This window comes from Pleurodeles waltl, chromosome 11, assembly GCF_031143425.1.
Source record: "Pleurodeles waltl isolate 20211129_DDA chromosome 11, aPleWal1.hap1.20221129, whole genome shotgun sequence".
NCBI lineage: Eukaryota > Metazoa > Chordata > Amphibia > Caudata > Salamandridae > Pleurodeles > Pleurodeles waltl.
In genome coordinates this window covers 92868369-92892252 of record NC_090450.1, presented here as the reverse complement: position 1 = coordinate 92892252, position 23884 = coordinate 92868369, and the positions used below count along the sequence as shown (strand labels likewise).

The window sequence follows — 23884 nt, the reverse complement described above, 5'->3', positions numbered from 1 at the left end:
GTGTCAGCTAAGAAACAATAACATCATAATCTCTTATAGAAACGAATGCCATACCATTATAACCTTACTGTTTATAGTTTTTTAATCTTAGGGACTAGACTAGCACAAAACAACTATGTCTAAGCAAGGAGAAAGAAGTAAATATCTAATTCAAAGACTGTGTCTCTGTAAGATATGGCACACAAATACATATCACAGAACAACCACATACACTAAGAATTCATGTTGATTAACCCAAGAGTTTACAATGTGCAAAATGATATAGATATAAACATTAGTGTTACTTATAATAATAAGGAACTTTAATCAGGTTAAATGGAGTAAGCACAGAGTATTTCCAAATACAGTTAAAAAAACAAGTGGACAATGGAACGATGCTCATGAAGTGTGTAAAGAAATGGCTCCCTGTTGCAGTTACCCCCCACTTTTTGCCTGATACTGATGCTGACTTGACTGAGAAGAGTGCTGGGACCCTGCTAACCAGGCCCCAGCACCAGTGTTCCTTCACCTAAAATGTACCATTGTATCCACAATTGGCACACCCTGGCATTCAGATAAGTCCCTTGTAACTGGTACTTCTAGTACCAAGGGCCCTGATGCCAAGGAAGGTCTGTAAGGGCTGCAGCATGTCTTATGCCACCCTAGAGACCCCTCACTCAGCACAGACACACTGCTTACAAGCCTGTGTGTGCTAGTGAGAACAAAATGAGTAAGTCGACATGGCACTCCCCTCAGGGTGCCATGCCAGCCTCTCACTGCCTATGCAGTATAGGTAAGACACCCCTCTAGCAGGCCTTACAGCCCTAAGGCAGGGTGCACTATACCATAGGTGAGGGTACCAGTGCATGAGCATGGTACCCCTACAGTGTCTAAACAAAACCTTAGACATTGTAAGTGCAGGGTAGCCATAAGAGTATATGGTCTGGGAGTCTGTCAAACACGAACTCCACAGCACCATAATGGCTACACTGAAAACTGGGAAGTTTGGTATCAAACTTCTCAGCACAATAAATGCACACTGATGCCAGTGTACATTTTATTATAAAATACACCCCAGAGGGCACCTTAGAGGTGCCCCCTGAAACTTAACCGACTATCTGTGTAGGCTGACTAGTTTTAGCAGCCTGCCACAAACCGAGACATGTTGCTGGCCCCATGGGGAGAGTGCCTTTGTCACTCTGAGGCCAGTAACAAAGCCTGCACTGGGTGGAGATGCTAACACCTCCCCCAGGCAGGAATTGTCACACCTGGCGGTGAGCCTCAAAGGCTCACCTCCTTTGTGCCAACCCAGCAGGACACTCCAGCTAGTGGAGTTGCCCGCCCCCTCCGGCCAGGCCCCACTTTTGGCGGCAAGGCCGGAGAAAATAATGAGAAAAACAAGGAGGAGTCACTGACCAGTCAGGACAGCCCCTAAGGTGTCCTGAGCTGAAGTGACTCTAACTTTTAGAAATCCTCCATCTTGCAGATGGAGGATTCCCCCAATAGGGTTAGGATTGTGACCCCCTCCCCTTGGGAGGAGGCACAAAGAGGGTGTACCCACCCTCAGGGCTAGTAGCCATTGGCTACTAACCCCCCAGACCTAAACACGCCCTTAAATTTAGTATTTAAGGGCTACCCTGAACCCTAGAAAATTAGATTCCTGCAACTACAAGAAGAAGGACTGCCTAGCTGAAAACCCCTGCAGAGGAAGACCAGAAGACGACAACTGCCTTGGCTCCAGAAACTCACCGGCCTGTCTCCTGCCTTCCAAAGATCCTGCTCCAGCGACGCCTTCCAAAGGGACCAGCGACCTCGACATCTTCTGAGGACTGCCCCTGCTTCGAAAAGACAAGAAACTCCCGAGGACAGCGGACCTGCTCCAAGAAAAGCTGCAACTTTGTTTCCAGCAGCTTTAAAGAACCCTGCAAGCTCCCCGCAAGAAGCGTGAGACTTGCAACACTGCACCCGGCGACCCCGACTCGGCTGGTGGAGATCCGACACCTCAGGAGGGACCCCAGGACTACTCTGATACTGTGAGTACCAAAACCTGTCCCCCCTGAGCCCCCACAGCGCCGCCTGCAGAGGGAATCCCGAGGCTTCCCCTGACCGCGACTCTTTGAACCTAAAGTCCCGACGCCTGGGAGAGACCCTGCACCCGCAGCCCCCAGGACCTGAAGGACCGGACTTTCACTGGAGAAGTGACCCCCAGGAGTCCCTCTCCCTTGCCCAAGTGGAGGTTTCCCCGAGGAATCCCCCCCTTGCCTGCCTGCAGCGCTGAAGAGATCCCGAGATCTCTCATTGACTTCCATTACAAACCCGACGCTTGTTTCTACACTGCACCGGCCGCCCCCGCGCTGCTGAGGGTGAAATTTCTGTGTGGGCTTGTGTCCCCCCCGGTGCCCTACAAAACCCCCCTGGTCTGCCCTCCGAAGACGCGGGTACTTACCTGCAAGCAGACCGGAACCGGGGCACCCCCTTCTCTCCATTCTAGCCTATGTGTTTTGGGCACCACTTTGAACTCTGCACCTGACCGGCCCTGAGCTGCTGGTGTGGTGACTTTGGGGTTGCTCTGAACCCCCAACGGTGGGCTACCTTGGACCAAAAACTAAGCCCTGTAAGTGTCTTACTTACCTGGTTAACCTAACAAATACTTACCTCCCCTAGGAACTGTGAAAATTGCACTAAGTGTCCACTTTTAAAACAGCTATTTGTGAATAACTTGAAAAGTATACATGCAATTTTGATGATTTGAAGTTCCTAAAGTACTTACCTGCAATACCTTTCGAATGAGATATTACCTGTAGAATTTGAACCTGTGGTTCTTAAAATAAACTAAGAAAAGATATTTTTCTATAACAAAACCTATTGGCTGGATTTGTCTCTGAGTGTGTGTACCTCATTTATTGTCTATGTGTATGTACAACAAGTGCTTAACACTACTCCTTGGATAAGCCTATTGCTCGACCACACTACCACAAAAAAGAGCATTAGTATTATCTATTTTTACCACTATTTTACCTCTAAGGGGAACCCTTGGACTCTGTGCATGCTATTCCTTACTTTGAAATAGCACATACAGAGCCAACTTCCTACAAAGTGTCACTTAAAATCCCTTCAATAATATCAGTACAGTTTAATCTAGACTGAAGGATATTAAATGCTTGTTTGAATATCACACTTCTTCTGAATGTAATATGTATATAAGAGGGAACCTTGTCTAGAATCCCTTGGTTAATCATTACCGTTTTCAATACACTTAAACCTGGTCTAAATAAAAAAAGTTTTAATCAGACCCCTAGATTCACAATCTGTTAACACTCTTTCATGTGGTGCTATATGACTAAACATTGTGTTCCAGAAGGTTCATTTGTATCATATAAGCTAAAATACAATCATCACTCTCACAACCACGTTTTCAAAATACCCATGTCAAAATAAGCAAAACAAATGGAGGAAAAACCTCACCTTCAGGTCATAACAGTTACTGATTTATGACATACGATAAAGTAAAAGCTGTGATACCAAATGAGGTCATAAATCGGACGTACTGCACACCCAATTCCTCAAATGTTTTTCATTTAATGTTTATGGCGTGTACTTATCGCATGTTCGGAGGGAGCTAACTGTTTAGGACAGACTATTACTACTACGCAAAACGGTTGTGGGCTCAGGGGGTCGCGAGTGGACTTTTCTGTTTTCTTGATATGCACTATTTTATTTGACATATCTGACATCGAACCTCACTTGGGTGTAAAATGCAAGAACAATTAATCAAGACAAAGGCAGAGAGAAAACAGAGCAACAGATAATGAACTATCAGGTAAAATAAAATTGTTTGAATAACTGCAATGTAGAGACAATACAAGAAGGCAAAATGTTTAATCCTGGACACCTTCTTTTATACCAAATATCCTACAAACCACCAGGGACTCCATTAAATGTGCTCACTCAACACTGAATTAAAGAATAATCAAGTAAAAACAAGGAAAGTACTTGATAATACAGTAGACCTCAGTAGTGACATCATGCGTATCCTCTCCTGGGCATGGCATCCGAGAAGACAACAGGATTTTATCAAGCTTTTTATGACCCATTTTCTCTGACGATAGAGACTCTATATCACTGCATATGAGGATCGACATTTACACGTCGCATTGTCAAGAGAATTCCTGATACTTTCTCTCCCTAAATCTGGGAGGGACCACTTGTAGTTGGCTTATTAACACCACCTCTCCATAATAAGTCTGAGTGATGATATACTGCGTAAAATACAGGATAGGTCAGAAAGGGTTTATTTCCAGAGGCAGCACATTGTTAAATATCAGGAGGTTATATTGAGTTATTGAGGAAGCATCTAGAAAACAGCACCGGGCTGGAGAAACAGCTGGAGTCCAGGCCAGAGATATGTCTGCTGAAAGGCATAGTAAGAACGAAAGGCACCAGACAAGAATGTAAATTCATGGATCTGGAACTGATCATAGCCTATATCTTTATGGGTTGGAAGGCCAAGGTAGCACCAAGTGAAAGACAGTGGCTCATGGATGTGGAGAAATGGAGTACTACAGAGGCAGCGGTTCTTAAAACACAGAAAAAGAGTGCAAACGAATATGCAGATTTGTAGTTTTGATCACCTGGGATTCTAAACTAGTGGCACTGGTGGCCAAGTCAGATGAACATCGAACCTGAAAATAGGCAGAAGGACGCTGCATAGTAATACTCCCTGGGGTTGTGGAAAGTAAGGCTGGTGGGCCTCTTTGCTTGTCGCTTGTGCCTTGAAGAAGCCTAGACTGGTTGTTAATATAGTACACTGTGTTCAACGGGAAGTGGAATGGATGAATGGGAGTCTGGTCGAAGACGTACATACTCTTATGTTTATGTGCTTTGGGATGATCTTGTGGGAGTCTGTGTTATAAGTGTTCTAATTTGTTCATAGTGTGGATATAATGCTCACTGAATATCATGTGAACCTATGTGAAACACTAAAACGATGAGCTGCTGTTTACACAGAAATGTGTCATGCAGGAGACCTCCTGTACAGTTTTGCTTGGACTGCATGAGTATCAAGCATGACTTTAGCTTGTATTTCATGGAAAATATAATAAGGAGCAATACTGGGGACACAAAATAGCACCAGCCGGGATTAGTAGTCCTAACGGCCTCTACCACTAAGTTGTTAGTATCTGTTTTTTTTTACTCTTAGGAATCCTGGAATGGTAGAGACAATGATGTGATGGATCTCGTTATACATGACACCAACAGGGAGGGTGCAAGCCACAGCAAGCCTACCTCTGGAACATACCAGGTGGTTCAAGGGACCACAGTAGGGTTGTTCACGGTCATCTCTGCTGCTTGAACTGGCAACCCGGCCTTTTGCGGCAAAGCAGTGTTAGAAAAGCCAGTAAATGAGTATTCTCCTATGTTAGAGAATACAATCAGTGCCCTTTTAAGCAAGCAATAAGCTATTATTTGAAAAGAATGTATGTGTAAATTTGACCCCTATTGCGGACACTCACAACTTTTTGCCAGACTTTCATAATTGCATGATAAGTGAGACAAAGCATGCTATTAAGCGAGAACTGAGCACTTGTAACTACTTGAGAATTAGAGTATATCACATAGGTTTAAATTTACGCGAAGGAAATGTGGGCCTGGTCATAACTGTCCCATGATACAAGTTGCATTTTTGGGGACGGTTCCTTATTAGTAGGAGATTGGACTGCATTTGCCAAAATGGTAACATTCCCTCCCTTCTTTATTATGTTGCCCATCTCTGTAATATTACCTAAAAATAGCTGTAAGAACTGGATGTGCTCCTGGGCCCAGTGACCCAGGGGAACAGAAGGCACATGGTAGTGTTGTGTAGCCATTTTAGCTATAGTTTTATACACGTTATTTTAGCGAACTAGGCCTGCCGCTGTGCACTTTAACCTAGATACGTTTTATTTTAGCTTTGTTATATTATTTTAACGGTAGCCACATTTGCAGTCTTGTTTTATTTTCTCTCTCTAGCTGTTCTTCGCCTGGGTCAGCACTACTTTCTTAAACAAGACATTTCTTTCACCCTGTGGTTTTCTCACGGCTGCAGTAAGATAGTAGGTTGCCGGCAAAAGTGGTGCGCTTTGTCTCCAATGTTCACAGAAACATACACCACACTCTTACGTGGGGATCCTTTCTTGGAACATCAGCTGTTTTATTATAAAAACACTACTTTCACACATGTATGTTAGAAGGAGATTCCATCCAGATGACCACGACTGTATGCTGATTGCTTCGCTGCAGCTGCCTATGTAGAATACAGGCCTCTTGCTCAGGTATGAGGGATGATGTCTTCTTATGGGGAACCTGAAGGACAGAATTAGAGCTTAACATGCTGTGCTCTAAAATAGCATAGGTAGGAATTATCCTTAAAACCGTAGTGACAACGTGGTAGAGTTATTCTTGTGTTTTACTCTCCTAGTCACAATTTTAATTCTGTTGTGCTTCATCGTCCCAGTTATTGCAATACATGCTTTATTATCTAGGATGCAGTTACTTCAATAAAACCTTATTGAACTATGCTCTGCCTCTGATTGCCCTTGCATATGTGAGACTAATGTAAATGAGAGAAATGGATGAGATATGAGTGACCACGATTCCCCTGAGGAGTCATTTTTGTCTTGCGCCCAGTTGCCCCAATCATCCCTCCTCTTGGGTGGAGATGAGGCACTGCTAATTAGCCGGAACAAAACCCTGATTAGGCCGCAAGAATCCAGTAGTCTTATTAGGATAATGAGAACCTACCAGACATGGCACAGCCAACGTTTGGTCAGGCACTCATTTTCAGGTCCTCCTGAGTATCTTTGCCTTACTACATGCAAAGACACACCAGTACTATTTACGGAGCCATCCGTGGTATTGAGGATTTTCCTCCTCAGCCAAGTAGGTAGTACCTAACTAACGCTGAAGGTTGTTCAAGCCTGAACTCTAAAAGGATAATCCCCATTTGGTGTGCTTATCTCTGGACAAATTTACCATTCATCATGGCAAACCCGCAATGGGTAGCTATTGCAGTCAATATGCGACCACCCCTTAACACACATTTATTGGCACATGGCCTAACGGCCCAGGGGGATCCAGTTACATTTGTTGTTGAAGCTCATCCAGCTTATGTAACAGAAATTTTCTATTCTTGGGTCACATTTCCAGCAGTTGATGGGAACACAAATACATTTCACAATTACACACCTGCAAATATACCTGCACAATATAGTGCTTATGCATAAAATACCTCTATCTTATCAAGACCATAATAATTGGCTTGTTGGCGCCCTACCACATAGAATCCTACATGTTAGGTTAGGTCCTCTAATGATGGTCCTACCTGGCCTTTATTGGCCATATATACACCGCACCCTGAGGCAGCAACCTTGATGGTAGCTGAGGTCCGACACTTATATACTGAGCTTACGGAAACATACAGACAGTTAGTACAGTTTGTAATGCAAACATTAAATACAAACCCAGCACGTGCTGCCCCGATGCAGCTATATGCAGCAACGACAGGCATTATTCCTGCAACTGTGCATTCGATCATGGGTAAGATGCCCGCCAAACTGGAAGAGATTCCATCTTTGTTAGTTCAAAAAAAGAATGACTAGAAGTAGTATTTCCCCATAAGGGACCTCAGGATAAGCATAGAATATTAACTATGTGCATGCCATTTGGGATGGTACCCACAGTAGATAACTGCAATACTTGGGGCACAGTATTTGCCACACTCTATACTACCGCACACGGTACACCGACACTTGCCAATCTACCAGAAGTGTTAAAACAAATTCAAGATGAATACGGGGCTGCCCTGGCCCTGGATTTGGGGATGCAACTTATGGGCAATTTTGCCATTGTATCTTCAATGATATTAAGTAACCTAAAAGGGGAAGCTGTTGCACAAGCAGTGCGTTTGCGGCTCCGGGACGTTTCTCCACAGGATCAAGAATGTGAGCTGCCAAAGATTATCATGGAGACCTACTTTACCACTGGTCGAGATAGTCTGGGGGCCAGACCCATGAAACCAGTTTTAGGGTAAATCTAATAAAGATTCTACCAAGCAAGCACCTGAGGGTTCTAAAAAAACACTGGGATAAAAAAAAACAACAAACACCTAAAAAAGAAAGGGGAGAATATCCGCACTCGAAGATACCTCAGAACAGATATAATCCCAGAAATAGAGATAATATAAAAACGCCTGACAGATATCAATACACTGATACACGCCAATCTCATTCCTTTCAGGACTCACCGTAAAAACGCAGTGAGCGAGGTGGGTGGTTAGAGTGAAGATCTGAGAATGTGAAACCAAAACAGGAATCACAACGCTCTACAGAAGTTTCTGTTAAAAAAAGAAGAGAAACTTCCCCAACACAAACCCCAATTTAAAAAGAAAAAAGTGGCAGCAGTTGCGATTCATAATCCCACTCAAGAAGAGGACTCTATTGAAGAACAAGGACATTAGCACTAGCTCTGCTGGACAGCGCAGCGGAGGTCACAATTGTTCGTCTGAATCTTCAAGAGCATCTGGAGTTGAAAGCAACTGATGACTTCTTTCAAGTTAAAACTGCGGACATGCGTGTCTCCATACCTGACAAGGTGTACAAAGTAACAATAAAGTTAGAAGGTGACACTGAACACACAATTTATGCCATCTTTTGGGACCATGTCGTAAACATTTATGATATTCTACTGGCCGAAAAGGATTGGCCACCTGAATTTGTCCACACTTGCCCATATGGGGAAGAGGTCATCAAACCTTTTTTCTCAAACTCTTGTTCCCGATGAGCTCGCAGAATCCTACACCACTGATTGGGCATTGGCACAGGCTCCCACGTTATATCACAACCATGTAGGGTGGGATAAAGATTCCCCCTATCATGTAATTCCAATTAAAAATCAACCCCAACCTCAACCCCAGTACCCAATAATACATGATGCTAAAGCACATGTGAGGGAAATCCTCACACAACTAGAGTACCAGGGAGTAATAGAACCCTGTGTCTCACCAATGAATAATCCCTTATTCCCTGTAGCTAAACCGGCCCATTCACACAGAATAGTCTTAGACTACAGACACTTAAATAGTCATACATGCACATAGCTACACAAAACTCTCATAGTATGGCACTTATGAACAACATATTGCGCAAAAAATACAAAACAACATTGGATATTTCCAATGGTTTCTTCTGCCAAAATATAGCGCCAGAGAGTAGAGACCTAACAAGTTTCAGCACACTAGGCTCCCAGAAGAATTCTGTTGTTTTCCACAGGGGTACAAGATTAGTCCAGGGCTGTTTGCGGCTTGTGCGACTTCAATTTTGCATGAGATTAACCCTAAAGCATTGTCCTATGTAGATGATATCTACCTTACAGATGATGAATTACTGCAACATCTAAGACGGGTAGCCCGCATTGTTGAAGGATTTGCCGAATTTAACTGGAAGAAAACAAAAATAGCCTTCCTTAACATCCTGTTTCTAGGATCCGAATTATCAAGTGAAGGAAAGAGCCTAGCGCCACAATTCTTAGAAAAATGTGCACAGTTACAACCTCCAAATACCATTAAAAAAACTCCAATACCTATTAGGGTTTCTAAATTTTGGCAGAATTTATATTTCAGATTACACATCACGCGTAAAACCCTTATATGACTTGATACGTCCTGACTTGTCCAGTAAATTCTGGACAGTCAAACACACACGCATTCTCAGAGCATTGCAACAGGACATGCTTATAGCACAACACCTACACACAAGGGACAATAAAAAACATCTGGTCATCAGAGTAATTGCTGGTGCCATTGGTTTCACGTATGTAACATTCAGTGAGGGGGAGACAGTGCTGATTGCATACAAATCACATTTGTACTCAACAGCAGAACATTGTTATAGATCAGGAAAATTCACAGAAGGCATTAGCTGTTGTAGATAAAGGGATTAATACCCTGTCCGACCGAATATACACCTTAACCAACATTGTTTCTTCTGCAATAGACTTAGTACAGGGTGACGTCCTCTTTACACCCTGGGCAGAGTCAACTAAGATCCATTATGCACTTACGTTGGGCACTACAAACACTGAAGGCAGGTCGCGTTTCCTGGCAACACATTAGCGCAAGGGACATATTTTCCACATTTAATTTAACGCAACAACAACAACTAACGGCTAAAAAAGAAGCGACATGTTAAATATTGAGAAATTAGAAAAGTTGCCTTTTACTGTGGCTGAAATACCATCTGCTGAGTGGTTAATTCACAGAGTCATCAATCTGCCTATTTCAACACTTCAATTCACATCCTGCTTAAAACACATTCCAGTGGGCAGATATAAGGCTAGGAGATTGTTACATTCATGAGGTGTGGGAGCTACCCTTCTCGTACAAATCTCTCAGTACCATCAAAGAGGTCTTTCTTAGCGGTAGTGAATGCAAGACTTCTGTCAGCCATTCAATGGTTTGTAAACAGCTGTCCTTGCATGGTGTGTGCAACGCTGCGGCAGCGAGCTTGGCTTGTTATCTGAAGGGAGTCCCAGTCCCCTTGATTAGACCTGCATTCCAGGTGCTCTAAAAATGGCAGCTATATGCTCCTTAATAGTGAAAGCTGTTGTGGGATGTGAGCCGGGATAGTTTATGTCATTTCGGTCTTCAAAATGGTTTCATGTGGTGGGAATTTACTTTTTCCTCCTACGCGACAGAGAGAAGTAGCTGAGATTTGGCCCCATGTTGCTACTTCAAATGTGAATTTTGACAAGTTGAGCAGACTCAAGGTTTTATTGTTTCAAAAACATGTGGCACTTACATCTGCACGTGAGACCTACGCACTTCAGGTTGCAAGGTCATCTGCAGACATACAGTCCCTTTTAAGTACTGAGTTTCCAAGACACTTTGGTGAGCTTGTGGGACCGATATTTACTGCGTCCAGTACTACTGCAATAGCAAATTTCTTTAAGGTTGTTGGTTCTGGTTTCGTTGACACCTTCTCCTCTATATTTGGCTTAATACGTTCAGCCATCCACTCAATATTCTCCAGTATTTTCGGAGGATTTCCAAAACTTTTCAGGCGCAATGGCGGTCCCGTTGCAACAAGGAGGACTAAAAGCGCTTTCACAAGAGCAGCTGTGTCGTGAAGGCATGATGCAGTGCTTTGGAGCATCACTCCTGGAGCAATTGGAGTGAGACTGGTCTGTGTCATTCAGACCGGTTTTGCATTGTGTGCAGCCTGTGTTTCGGTGCCTCTGGTGCCCTTTTGAATGTGCACTGAAAGTTTGTCTTTGCACGCAGCACTTGCTTTCATTGGACGCTGATCTGTTGATGTTCTCGCTGAGGGCTCATTACCAGACATGCGCGTTGAGGGTGCGTTTGCTACAGGAAGCTCTTGGTGAGTTGCCCCTTGTGGATTATGCAGCTCTATACTTACTGCTGGGCACACCAGAGGATGCTGCTGCCTCAGCTGGAGCTCAGGCTTTGGAACACAAATGCACCTTGGTTTTCATTGGCGATGACCTTCGTACTTTACCACCTGCCGATGTGGAAGATTTCCTGTCTATAATAATCCTGGATTCCATTGGCGACTTTAAAAATGACTGACTTTTGAAATTCTGCTTTTTTCTGACACCACAATTGACATCTTAAATTGTCCTTTTAATACATGCTTGAGTGTCTTGAATTGTCATTATTGACATTGCCATATATATGCCTTAGGATGATTTTTAGTAGTTTTCACATATATAATTAGGCTCTGAACCACCTTTGAACCGGCAAGGGGAGGGTGTTTTGTAGCCATTTTAGCTATAGTTTTATACATGTTATTTTAGCGAGGTAGGCCTGCTGCTGTGCACTTTAACCTAGATCAGTTTTATTTTAGCTTTGTTATATTATTTTAACAGTAGCCATTTCTCTATCGAGCTGTTCTTCGCCTAGGTCGGCACTACATTCTTAAACAAGACATTTCTTTAACTCTGTCCTTTTCTCAAGGCTGCAGTAAGACAGGTTGCCGGCCAAAGTGGTATGGTGTCTCCAATGTTCACAGAAACATGCACACTCTTATGTGGGGATCCTTTCTTGGAACATTAGCTGTTTTATTATAAAAACACTACTTTAACCCATGTATGTTAGAGGGAGATTCCAGCAAGATGACCACAACTGTATGCTGATTGATTTGCTGCAGCTGCCTATGTAGACTACAGGCCTCTTGCTCAGGTATGATGTCTTCCCAGAGGGAACCTGAAGGGCAGATTTAGAGCTTTACATGCTGTGCTCCAGCATAGCTTAAGTAGGAATTATCCTTAAAAACCGTAGTGACAACATGGTAGTGTCATTCTTGTGTTTTACTCTCCTTGTCACAATTTCAATTCTACTGTGCTTCATCGTCCTAGTTATTGCAATACATGCTTGATTATCTCAAATGCAGTTAGTTCAATAAAACCTTATTGAACTATACTCTGCCTCTGATTGTCCTTGCATATGTGAGTCTAATGTGACTGAGAGAAACGGATGAGAGCTGAGTGACCACGATTCCCCTGAGGAGTAATTTATGTCATGCGCCCGGTTGCCCCAATCATCCCTGCTCTTGGGTGGAGATTAGGCACTGCTGGTTAGCCAGAACAAAACCCAGATTAGGCCGACAGGTGTCACATGGTGCAGGATCAGACTCAGTCCCCGGCCGTACAGGCGATTCTGCCGCCCGAATCCAGTAGTCTCATTAGGATAATGAGAACCTACGCGACAGTAACGATAAAGAAAGTTACACTTCTTCTTTCACAGCATGGTTAGGCCCACTGGATTTTGAATTATATTATCTTGTTGTGCAAATCCAATGGGTGGACAGATGAACGAGCAGTAGAAATATGGAAGAGACAGGACTGTTAGAAAATGAGATACAGGACAGGAAGATATACTACCTGCTTCTTCTCACAACATGGGCCTTGTGAACCCTGCTCCAACTGGTATTGGACACTCAAGGCTGCCTTCAAAGGGGATTACGTATATACTCCCATATGCTCTAGATAATTTGTTAGTAGGTCCACTTAAACATCAGGGATTTTACAGCAATATAGAGTTAAATAGGTGGGCATTCTTAGCTATCACCAGAGTGGGGAATTTGTTCAGAGATAGAACACATGTCACATTTGTAGACTTGGTCACAATGTGTAATATGTAAAAGAATAAGTACTAGGGACATAAGTTTCTCTCAGGAGCTTGACTCCAGTGCAAATGAAGGTCAGTTTTGCTGAATACCAAAGCTGCTTAGTCTGGATTTCACATTGTAGACTTTTAACCACCATCCTTCGCTTCCCGCCCCTTCAACTCATTGCTGCAGGTTCTTTTTTAGCCCTGTTTTCTCCCTCTGTCACTGATGTCCTATTTTTCTCCTTCTTCTTCTTTCCACCTTTTCAACCTGTCTACCTCCTGTTCTGGGTCAATGACTGATGAGGAAAAATAAATCCTGGTGTTCAAAAATGACTGCTGGTTAATGCCACCTTCAACCCATGGCTCAAAATAAGCATTGCTTGGTGGTGGAGTCTGGACTGCATTGGGTTCAATTTTTGATATATGGTGCGATAATGTGTGCAATGAGAAGAATATAGGGTGTAACAGAGAGGGAAGCCCGGACGCACAGTTATAGATATACTGCCTAGTGTGGGGAGGGCAGCCTACTGGTAGCATGGTTTTATTAGCAACACAGGAATGGCAATGACCAATTTGAGAGATAAGTGGGAATTGGAGGTAGGGAGGGAATTAAATGACACAGAGGGATGCTTCGTAATGGCTTACCCGCCTCATGTGAGTGTGAAATGTAAGACTGAAATAAATCCAATTTAGCTTCCTACACAAACTAATTTGACCCCCAAGGAAACAGCTAAAATATACCAATCAGAAGCTGCACCGGATGCAGATTATGATGGGCTTCATGCATTTAGTATGGGAATGGCCACTAATTAGGTGCTAAGTTGTAGACGCCCCGACAAAGGTAACTGGCTATAAAGATTTGGAAAGGACTGGTAGCTGTATCCTGAGATTATCCCACCGTCCAAAGAAAGGAAAAGCTGGCACCAAATGTATAGGTCTTGCTCTGATGCTGGCTAGCAATATCCTGAAAGTCACATGCCTTCCTCCCCTCTCTCTGGATGGCAAATGGACGTTATTAGATGGGCCACGGCCAAAAGCCAGGAACAGCAAAGGGAAGAAATAAGAGGAATTAGGAAAAGACCACTGGTTCAGCAATAGAATGATATCCTCCATGTTTCCAACTGTACTGTAAAAACAGCAACAACAAAAAACTTAAAGTCCAGTTGGGTATGAAAGTGATAATGAACATGTAAAAGGCTACTCAGGAATTAGATATAAGAAACAGTAGAAGGAAATGTAAGGTATGTACATTAACAGTGGTGGGAGAGCAGGTGCAGTGAATTACATAAATGGCAGATGAGGGGCAACATGAGATCATGTCTTAAGACACAGAGGAGCTCACATCTATTAAAGTTGGTTAGATAATTGGGTAGGAATGTATTGTTGGTGTTCTTGTTTACAGATGCCCATCGAAACAGCTGCAAATGAAGAATAGGACAGGCACGCTGTAGTATTGTTACAGAAGTCCAAAACAATGGACACATAATAATATACGTTGTGTGTAACCCTATATTGAAGCAGTGGGCACGTACAACCAGCAAACAAAAGCACTGAACATGGTATTCATGAGAGCTTATAATTTCAATATTTGAATGCTATAAACAGATGTAAAATGAGCAGAAGGATCGCAGAATAACAGTCTACTTCAAAAAAAAATATGGTGGGATTTTACAAATCCAGAAGTCATTCATACTAGCTAAAGACATCAAAAGGCCTAGGTGGGCTGGATTATCAAAACTAAGGGACAGAGTACGACCCTGGCGGATGGGATACACCGTCACAATTGTGACGGATATCCCGCCCGCCGTTTTAAAAGTTGCACAGGATGTAATGGAACTTGTAATATGGCGGACGGGCTATCTGTCATGTTTGTGATGAGTATCCCCTCCGTCAAGGTCACAATCAGGCCCTAAATCTAAGAAAAGTGGGTAGTAAGTCTCACAGGAAGACAACTGGGGTAACCACTCATATAACAGTACACTTAAAGGATGTGCTACTAATAAACATCAAAGCACCTGCTGAGAACCATCAAATAATTTGGCCAGATATGCACAACAGGCATTTAAACTGGGTTATTTCAATCTTTCAGTATGATCCATTAGAAAACAACATGCCTTACCACAATTTCACATAGGGAGATAAAATATATGGTACAGATGCTCAGCGCAATATAAAGTTTGGTGCTACTAAAAGTGCTACAAACGCTGGAAAAAAACTCTAAACAAAAAGCATAATCCAGCAGGTAAATTTCTTCCACTGGAAAGATAGTATTGTGGAGGAAATTTAGCTGGTGGATTTCACTTCGTATTTTGAGTTGCTCCCTGTAACTGATGAATTTTTAGGGGCCACCCAATTCTAAACTAAGTCGTATCTCTGGCAGATGGGGCATGCAAAATCCAAAAGGGATGAAACGTACATTCGTCTGATGTCCTTAGATAAGGCATATGAGAAAAGTCTTCTCCCTAGAAATCAAAAGAAACCATCTGACACCACTGTAAATCAGATCAACCCCATAACCAAACCACACAGCAACATACATTACAAAAAGACTTGCACTACCTTTACAAACATTGCAATTTCACAAAGCTGCATTTCTGTACCCAGAAAATTGATTAAAGGTAAAAATACAATCAATCAGTAGCTTATCTGGTAAAATATCACATGCGACATGTTTTGAGCAACAAATGATCACTACGAGTACCCACTCTTCCTGAAGTGCTAGTGGCATGAAGGAGGATTCCCTGCCATAACAAAATCCTCTGAGTCCCCCCACTCCCAAACAAGTAGTGTATTAAAACAGCCTGTGCTACCTACTACAGGGAAAATAATCCAAGGATGATTAATCTGGCACTGTGTTCAAAGAGTTGAGTGATGCAATTGAGAGATGGTTCTCCATGCTTGATATTTTCGACATTACAGTACACTTAATGGGAGAGGAATGCTACTATTTCCTAATTGTAGCAGGGCAATTCAGTTGCAGAAACAACAGTTACAACAGGTAAAGGAGGATGTGTTGATTATAGAGATAAAAGTATCCCTCAGGTACTTAACAAAACTGAATGTGACCCAAGGATGTAAGATGCATGTTTTTCTGCAAATAGAGGAATCCAGCATGGGTGTGGTTCAAATTGAGGCTGAAGCAGAGGACTGATATTGAGAGTGAAGTCACACTGGCTGCGACTTCCAGGGACTGCTGAGTAGACAAGCATAATGATCTTCAGTCAATGAATATCTGAATTAGCAATGTTGTAAGTTACATGATTGTGGTCCACAAATGTAGTGCCTTTCCATAGCTACACTTTCCCAAGTCCACATTAGTAGTGGATGTATCACAGTTTGCCAGAGTTTTACATTGAGAGTTGTATTTTATTATTCCTCCTGGGATTTTATTCAAACTGTGATCAGTGGTATTTTTTTATTATTCAATAAAATTGTTTGAAACCTGAAAGGATGGCAAGCAACAATTCCTGTCTTTTTGGTCACCAGCTTGAGAAAGCATAACAGATGTAGAAACCACAGCTGCAATAATATCTAATGCCAAAACGTTTTTAAATGAAATATCCTGGAAATTTGGAAAAGGATTTTTACACTTATTTGGATCTCGTCTGGTTTTATTTACAAGGTAATTTTGTCACACCCATATTCTCCTGATGCGATCACCCTCACTACAGCGGCCTCTTCTGGCATGCGAGGTTGCCAACTGCGGCAGTCACAAGTCCTGCACTCATGGCCCAAAATCAATTTAATGGTGACCCCCTCATACACAGTCACCACAGCAGTGCAGACTGGTGCTTCCCATCCAGCGCCTCACATACATCTCAGAACAAGACGGCCCTCTCCTGGCATGTGGGGGTCACAGATTTGATACTGCCCACAGGCAACAGCACGATGAGTGCATGGTGTCACACCACTCTCAGGGAATCCTTGTGCAAAGTTCCCCACTGGACCTCGCCCACACCAACACTTTCCTCTACCTCACAGGGCACACTGGTCTTGGCAAACACGTAGGCGGTGGTGCTCCAGGCTAGGTGATCTTGGTGTCCTAGCTGATGTCCCCTCACCCAGCAGGATGACTAGCAGGCTTTGGCTCCCAGTGAAGGTCAAAGGCAGACATCTTGCAGAGCTTCCCCTACTCACACAACCAGTCTGGCTGCTTGGCAGATGACAACCTTTTGAGGACTCAAACTCCCCTTCTTTTAGTCTTTCTCTAGATACCAAATGTGATTTAGGGTCTGAGTCTTTGAGGTTTTATGTTGTGATCCTGCTTCTTTCAAAGTGGACAACATGTATTTCTTATCTTCCTCAAGAAAGACGGATGTCTCAGCAGGCAAGACTCCGAAGCGGATTGTCCCACAACACAGTCCTTGTGAGAGAGATATGCGTATGAAACGGTTAATCTCAGACCCCCAGCACAATTCTTTATGATTACTTCATCAGCCCCATCTCCCTTCCTGGGTTGTCCAGGCACATTCCTTTTGATCTACCACTGCATCAAAGTGAAGTCTTTTGAAGTGTAAAGCGAGTCAATTCCTTTTCCCTCTAGTGTGCCACCTTCCCAGCTAACAGGAAGGCAGCAATACACAAATCGCCTGGGAGGATTCCTCTCCTTTTCACGTCTTTACAAGGCAGGCCTGGGCTTCCAAAATGGAACCCAGTGTTCTCCATATGATGTAACATTGCAGGCACATTGACTAAGTGTACATTCCCACCACACTTACTGTTCCGCACTAATAACTTTATGCATTGTACCTTTACATGTACACATGCATTCCGTACACACACTCAGTTTGCATGCATTGTTCAGCACTGAAGCTTTTCTTCATTTAACCAGGGAGTGTTATTTATAAACACACCCTGCCAACAAACACACACTCACCATGTTCTCACTGCACAACAATTCACTCTTCATCTATTGTACTTCACACAAGCACACAAACAGCCACAGCACATGCTTTCCTTGCGCACAACTTCATCTGTCATGTATTAATCACAGGCAAACATACACTCAGCACATGCACTTATCCCACACACACTATACACTATTGCTCTACCCCTGTACCGTACCCCTCCCAGACACCCACAACAACACAGAGTAGCTGCTCATGCAGCACTCTGCAACTACCTGATATAGGGCAGGGGAAAATTAAGCACACAGCAGCAGAACTTTTAAAAGGTGAGTGAGTGAAGACCTCAATCTAGTGACATGGTAAAATGGTCCTGTTCACTACTACTGATTACAAAACGGTATGCTGCAACCACCACTCTTGTGCTGCTTAGCTCCTATTGAAGGCGCTAGCCTTCCACTACAATGAGGATAGTGCTGTTGGCACCCCTGCCAGTCCAAAGTGCTTCAATCTGTGAGACTGGCCTAGGTCATGGTGAACCAGGACATGTTTTGTCTAATATGACACAAATATCAGCATTAGTGAGTCAGACAACAGTACAGTTGGGCACTTAGAGTGTGGTGCACATCTTTACTATACAGAGGACTTGTCCATCCCAACAATCCTAAATAGGTGCTAATGCAGCAAAACAAACCAAGAATGGTCTTAAATAGCTTCTGAAGCCAACAGCAAAGGTAGCATCATATACCATAAAGCAACCTTGCCACTCAGTGCAAAACTTATGTCAAGTTTTTGGAGTAATAAACCAACGTGGTTGGTGGAAGAGGTGGCAAATCTTTGGTCATCTCCCACCTACATGCACTCTGAAATTATATAAAAAAAAACAGGTGTAATTACCTAAAAAGAATGGTACTTACAGATTAAACTTGATTACATAAGTAGCAAAACAAAACTATCATCAGTTTTAAGGGGCAAACCATGGTGTGATAAGAACAGCAGGGATCAAAAATATACAAGATTCAAGGAAATTATAAAAACCCAAGTGAGGCTATATGCTAAAAGCCACACTAAATCTTAACATAAATACAGCATATTCAGTCAAAATGCACTAAGCTGAAGGTTCCCAAAGAAACAACAACCTTAATTGAGTAGCTGTTATTAAGACATGCATATGGACACAGCATGCCTCCACTGCATATTGTGCATTCAAATTCAACTGCACAACAGTTTCAGAGTGGTTTTAAATGGATATTGGAAAGTAACCTAAAAAAGTGAAACATAAGAAGAAGCTGATGCCAAACAATTAGTTGTCATCTGCCTGATTGCCTCCAAGTCTGTTACAAAAGCTCAACTGATGTATAGCATTCTGGTGAGAATAGCCTCAACCAAAAGCCTTGACAATCATTTGTGTTGATACTGTAAAGGAGAGGTGGGCATGCTCCTCAATAGGACATATCGCTGCAAACTACTCCAAAGATGTGGGAAATGTATGGCCAACTATTCAAAGAAATGTGTAAAATGACTCTAAACACCACTCACCAATAAGTCACACTAGGGCTTGTCACAATGTTTGTCAAAACATAACAAAACATGCTTGATACCCTATGGAGAGTGAAGCTCACAACAATTACAAAAAGGGTAGGTAAAACTCAAAAATGTTACCTTTTCCTAAGTGATTGACACTAATTGGTTTTGCATGGCACTGTGAGGAAATACAGTGCAATGAGAGCTTCCAGAACATGGAAGCATGACACCTCGCATGGGCAACTGTTCAAAAATACTTATCTAAGAGAGCCCAAAGAAAGAGGGTAGTGTAGAAACAGTGCAATATACTTGAAATCAGCAACTGAAGGAAGAACTCTAGGTGCTTACACGGACTTAAATAACAAAATACCCTGGAAATTACAAAACGCTGCTACGTATGTGAATGTGAACATCTAATATGTCCCAAACTGTGATGCATAATCTATGCGACTGCATTTTTTAGTCGTACCAAGTGGTTATACTGTCTCATTGCTTTATTTCTTTAGCATGTCCTTCTTCCTACCTCCCCACTCCCTTTTTCATGTTTTCCTTCTTCTTTATCTCTTTGTTAATTCCATTTGGTGGCTTAAGTCTCTCCCACTAAGAGTGGACCTTGCTTAACCACAGGAATGGAGAACATCGGGTATGCTTCTCTGTCATTCTAAATGTGTTCTTATGTTTCTATAATACCAAAAACACTGTCTACAATAAATAACACCCAGCAGGAATGCCACTAACAAAGTCTTACAACCAACGGCAAATACCGTGCGAAATAGTATTTACAATTGACAAATAAATTAGGTGGACCTGCAATCTTCCTAAGCGCGACTTTTCCAATTGCTCCTCTTTTAGTACAATCCATTCCCAAAAATGTGTCTATTTTAGGAGAATATCACACAAGTTTAGGGTTTAAAATGGGGGCACTTGTGTGTATTTTATCAGATCAACCCTTAAACATCTCCTTTGTCCGCCAGATTTTCAAGAGCGGGGTAAAGCAAACCCGACATTCATTCGCCTCTTTACTACTTCTATTCAAAATCCACAGTCCCCCCCATGCAATGCAATACGGAATTTATCGCATATCCATAATTTTAATAAGAGAGCGTGCGAGCGTCTTTCGCAGTCTGATGGGCACTCCCTAATTATTTTAGTACCATTTTCGCCAATCTGAGAATAATGCTGGTCATATCGTCGAACAACTGAAATTATGCATGAAATCAGTCTTTGGGAAATGAGCCCAATCCTTCCAAAAATGTCGATCGCAGCTGACTGCCGAGCTGTCAGACCCAGCCTGTAAACTTTCAGCCGCTGGCAGCGCTCCATCCCTGGGTTCCGGGCGGCTGCGAGGCTCCCGGGGCAGAGGGGGCGCCCCTCGGCCCTGCCATCCCCGGTACCCCGGACACCCGCACAGCTGGGCCGGCGGCGGCGGTTCTTTACCTGGCATTAATGCCGCCGGCCGTGCCCTCTCCCCGCGGCCGCCTCTCCTGCTTCCCGGCGCCGTGGCGCAGACGCTCCGGCAGGACACACCCCCTCCGCCCGCCGCCGTCTGGTACCCGGCGCTGTCTCGCGGCTGCAGCCGTCAGCCCGTCTCGACTTCCGCCATCTTCTCTGCCCGCGAGAAGGAGGCCGTGCGCATGCGCGGCACAGGCTACCTGCCGGCCAGGGTCAGCGCAGCCGGGCCTGTCTGCGGCCGCGAGCCCAGGTAGCGCCAGCCATCCCCCCGGGGGCAGGAGGCGCGTGAGGGTCGCTCAGCGTCTGCGACTGAAAAATCTATTTTACAAAAACCAAAATGTGCCGCAGCCCCCAACGGAGTGAGCCTGCGGTTCCCAAGCATCCTAGTCCCGTTAATTCTAGTTACTCGCAAAGTGGGGTCATTCGCAAAGTGCATTTCATTAGTCGTTGGAAACTGCACAGATGTTGTGGAACGTTTCTGTAGAAAGTTATCTATTTCTTTCCACGAGCACGTATTTTTAGCCTGTACAATTAGAGTTCTCACAATGATGGATATATGGATTCAGACGAACAAAATGTGGTGTTTGCGGCGCTAAGTTTCTAGCGTCAAGCGCCTTTCTGTCCTTTCGGCTTCTGCAGTTGCTAAATAGCAAGCCACGTGTAGATGAAAGTGCTCTGGCTTCTAAGTTCTCACAATATTTGTAAACGAAGAAACGGAAGCCTATGGAGAAAAAGCTTATCCCTTCAATCAGTAAATTTGTTCAAGGGAGGAAGCCAGGATTCGGCGTTTCGTGCAGTATTGTTATTTTGTAACAATGCGCACGCAAAATGTCACAAGATAACCGAAACATTATTGTGTGTCCTGTTGTGATGCACTAAGCCACTGTTTAGATACATTTTTGGTTTGGAGGTATGTCTGTGTTTTCCTATCTTTCTGTTCTTGAACCTGAGCGCCATGTTCATTCGGATAAGGCTGGCCAAAAGTAGTTGTACTCATATTTTAATTATCATGACGGTGAACAGACATAATCAATACCAAAACGGACATTATTAAGTATAACATTCTATGCACTTTTTCAAATCGACTGAACACTAATAACATGAACTCGGTCCGTTATATTGTGTTTTCAAAAAAATACTTTTGGGGGTTGGCTGCTTTTTGGGACAGGCGATTGAATTAAAACGTCGCATTGAAACTCAAAGAACAACATAATTTCCGGCAACCTTTTCAGTACGTTCACATGTATTAAAATTAGAGAAGAAAAAGATGCAGTAACTTTGAAAAAAGATAAAAAAAGAATTGGATTAAATGGGCAGCGGACATAGTTTGCCTGGTAGAGTTCCTATGTGAGAATGTTTCATTGTGGCATTCATTGTTTTTACACGGCATCGCTAAAGTCCTATTGACTTTACCATTAAATTATAAAAGTAAGCTCATGTATAAGACGCTGCTGATGAGCCAACGACATCTCCTGTTTCAGCAGTGAGGTGAACATTTAAGATGAAGGCATGCTGGATAAAAACTAATTACCTGGATTGTTCTACGTTAGGTATTAACTTCAAAACAAAATTAAATGTCTATTAGATATTGGCGTCCTTGTGTGCTAAAAGTGAACTTTTTAAATAGGAATATCTGCTCTTAAACGTTACATTCTTTTTCCAATTAAAGTTTGTGGTTGTGTTGTTAAAATCGCACCGCATATTGTCAGTGGTTAACTGGACGTTCTAACTTTATATATACGTAAAGAATACTCATTTTATGTTCTAAAAAAGTAGTTCGTTTTTTTGGGGTGACATAGAAATTCAAGGAGCTCGCGCACCAGGGGACGATAGTATGTTAAACTGTGTAAACTTTAAAACCATAAAATGTTTGCCGAATGTGTTGTCTTAGCCAAGGAGAGTAGAATTCAGCCGGGTTGCTTTACAGCGGGAAAAAAACTTCTTTGCACTGGCTGCACGACTGTATACCAAGAGGCAGAATGATATATTTTACGATTGTGAAATTTGACTTAAAGGACCAGAGAGAAAGACTGTCTGACTGGAAATCTACCTGAACACAATTGTAACAAAATTTAACACAAAATGTAACCTGGTAACAACGACAAGAGCTCGTTTCCATTGTAGTGAGCATCAAAACAGCCGAACGTCATGCCATGACGAACTTGTGATGTTGTAGTAAACACACACTGCTGATTTCTAACGTCAAACACTGCTCGTTCGCACAGAAATACTCTCGCACGCACTATTATAGCGCACAAAGCAATCTATATTTAGGCGCTGCATTACATATCACTTGTGCCCAACCCAATCCTTCTCGTATTATTAACTTCTAAAAAGCAAACCACTGAGTCGGTGCTGCTATGAATAAAACCGTTACCTCCCAGAAGTGCAGAAGGGACAGCTCTATCTACATTCTAATGCTTTGAACTGAGAATGCCCTCATTTATGGCTTTATATTTATTTTGCTTGAAGGCGCATATAAAACAATGAGGCAGATATCGAACGAGCCCCTGGAAATCTATATCGCATAAAACTAGATATAGAATGTTCCGTTTATTTCGCTGTACTTCATATAGTGAGGTACCGGTACAGATTTTAAAGACCGGACAGCGAGTACACGAGTGTAGAAAACGATGGAATAACCCATGATATAAAACTTTAGTGGAGAATCCACCCCTGGAATTACCCGTTTCTTTATCTGCCGGGCCAGAGGTAGTCAGCCGGTTCAGAGAACGCAATTATTCAACTTTAAAGCAGACCTGTTTCATAGGGAATACCTGGTCGACTCTTGATTGCGTTTCATTTCTGTAACATATTCCGGTTTCCTTTGGCACGACAAGTGTTTCAAACACTGGTGCCAAGTTAGAGGTAACACCAGTCGGACTACAAGAATTAAAAGCCACTTTACAGCCCGTGTTCTGGC

At 43.0% G+C, this 23884-nt stretch overlaps 1 protein-coding gene across 1 annotated transcript in view; it reads right to left on the bottom strand.

The window, feature by feature from the left end:
* The window catches only part of PHC3 (polyhomeotic homolog 3), a 374591-nt gene extending 353431 nt beyond the window's left edge, over positions 1 to 21160 (bottom strand). The window contains exon 1 of the mRNA XM_069213181.1: positions 20947 to 21160. The gene's annotated coding sequence lies outside the window, so the exon portion shown is untranslated. The remainder of the gene's footprint in view (positions 1 to 20946) is intronic.
* Positions 21161 to 23884: the final 2724 nt, after the last annotated feature.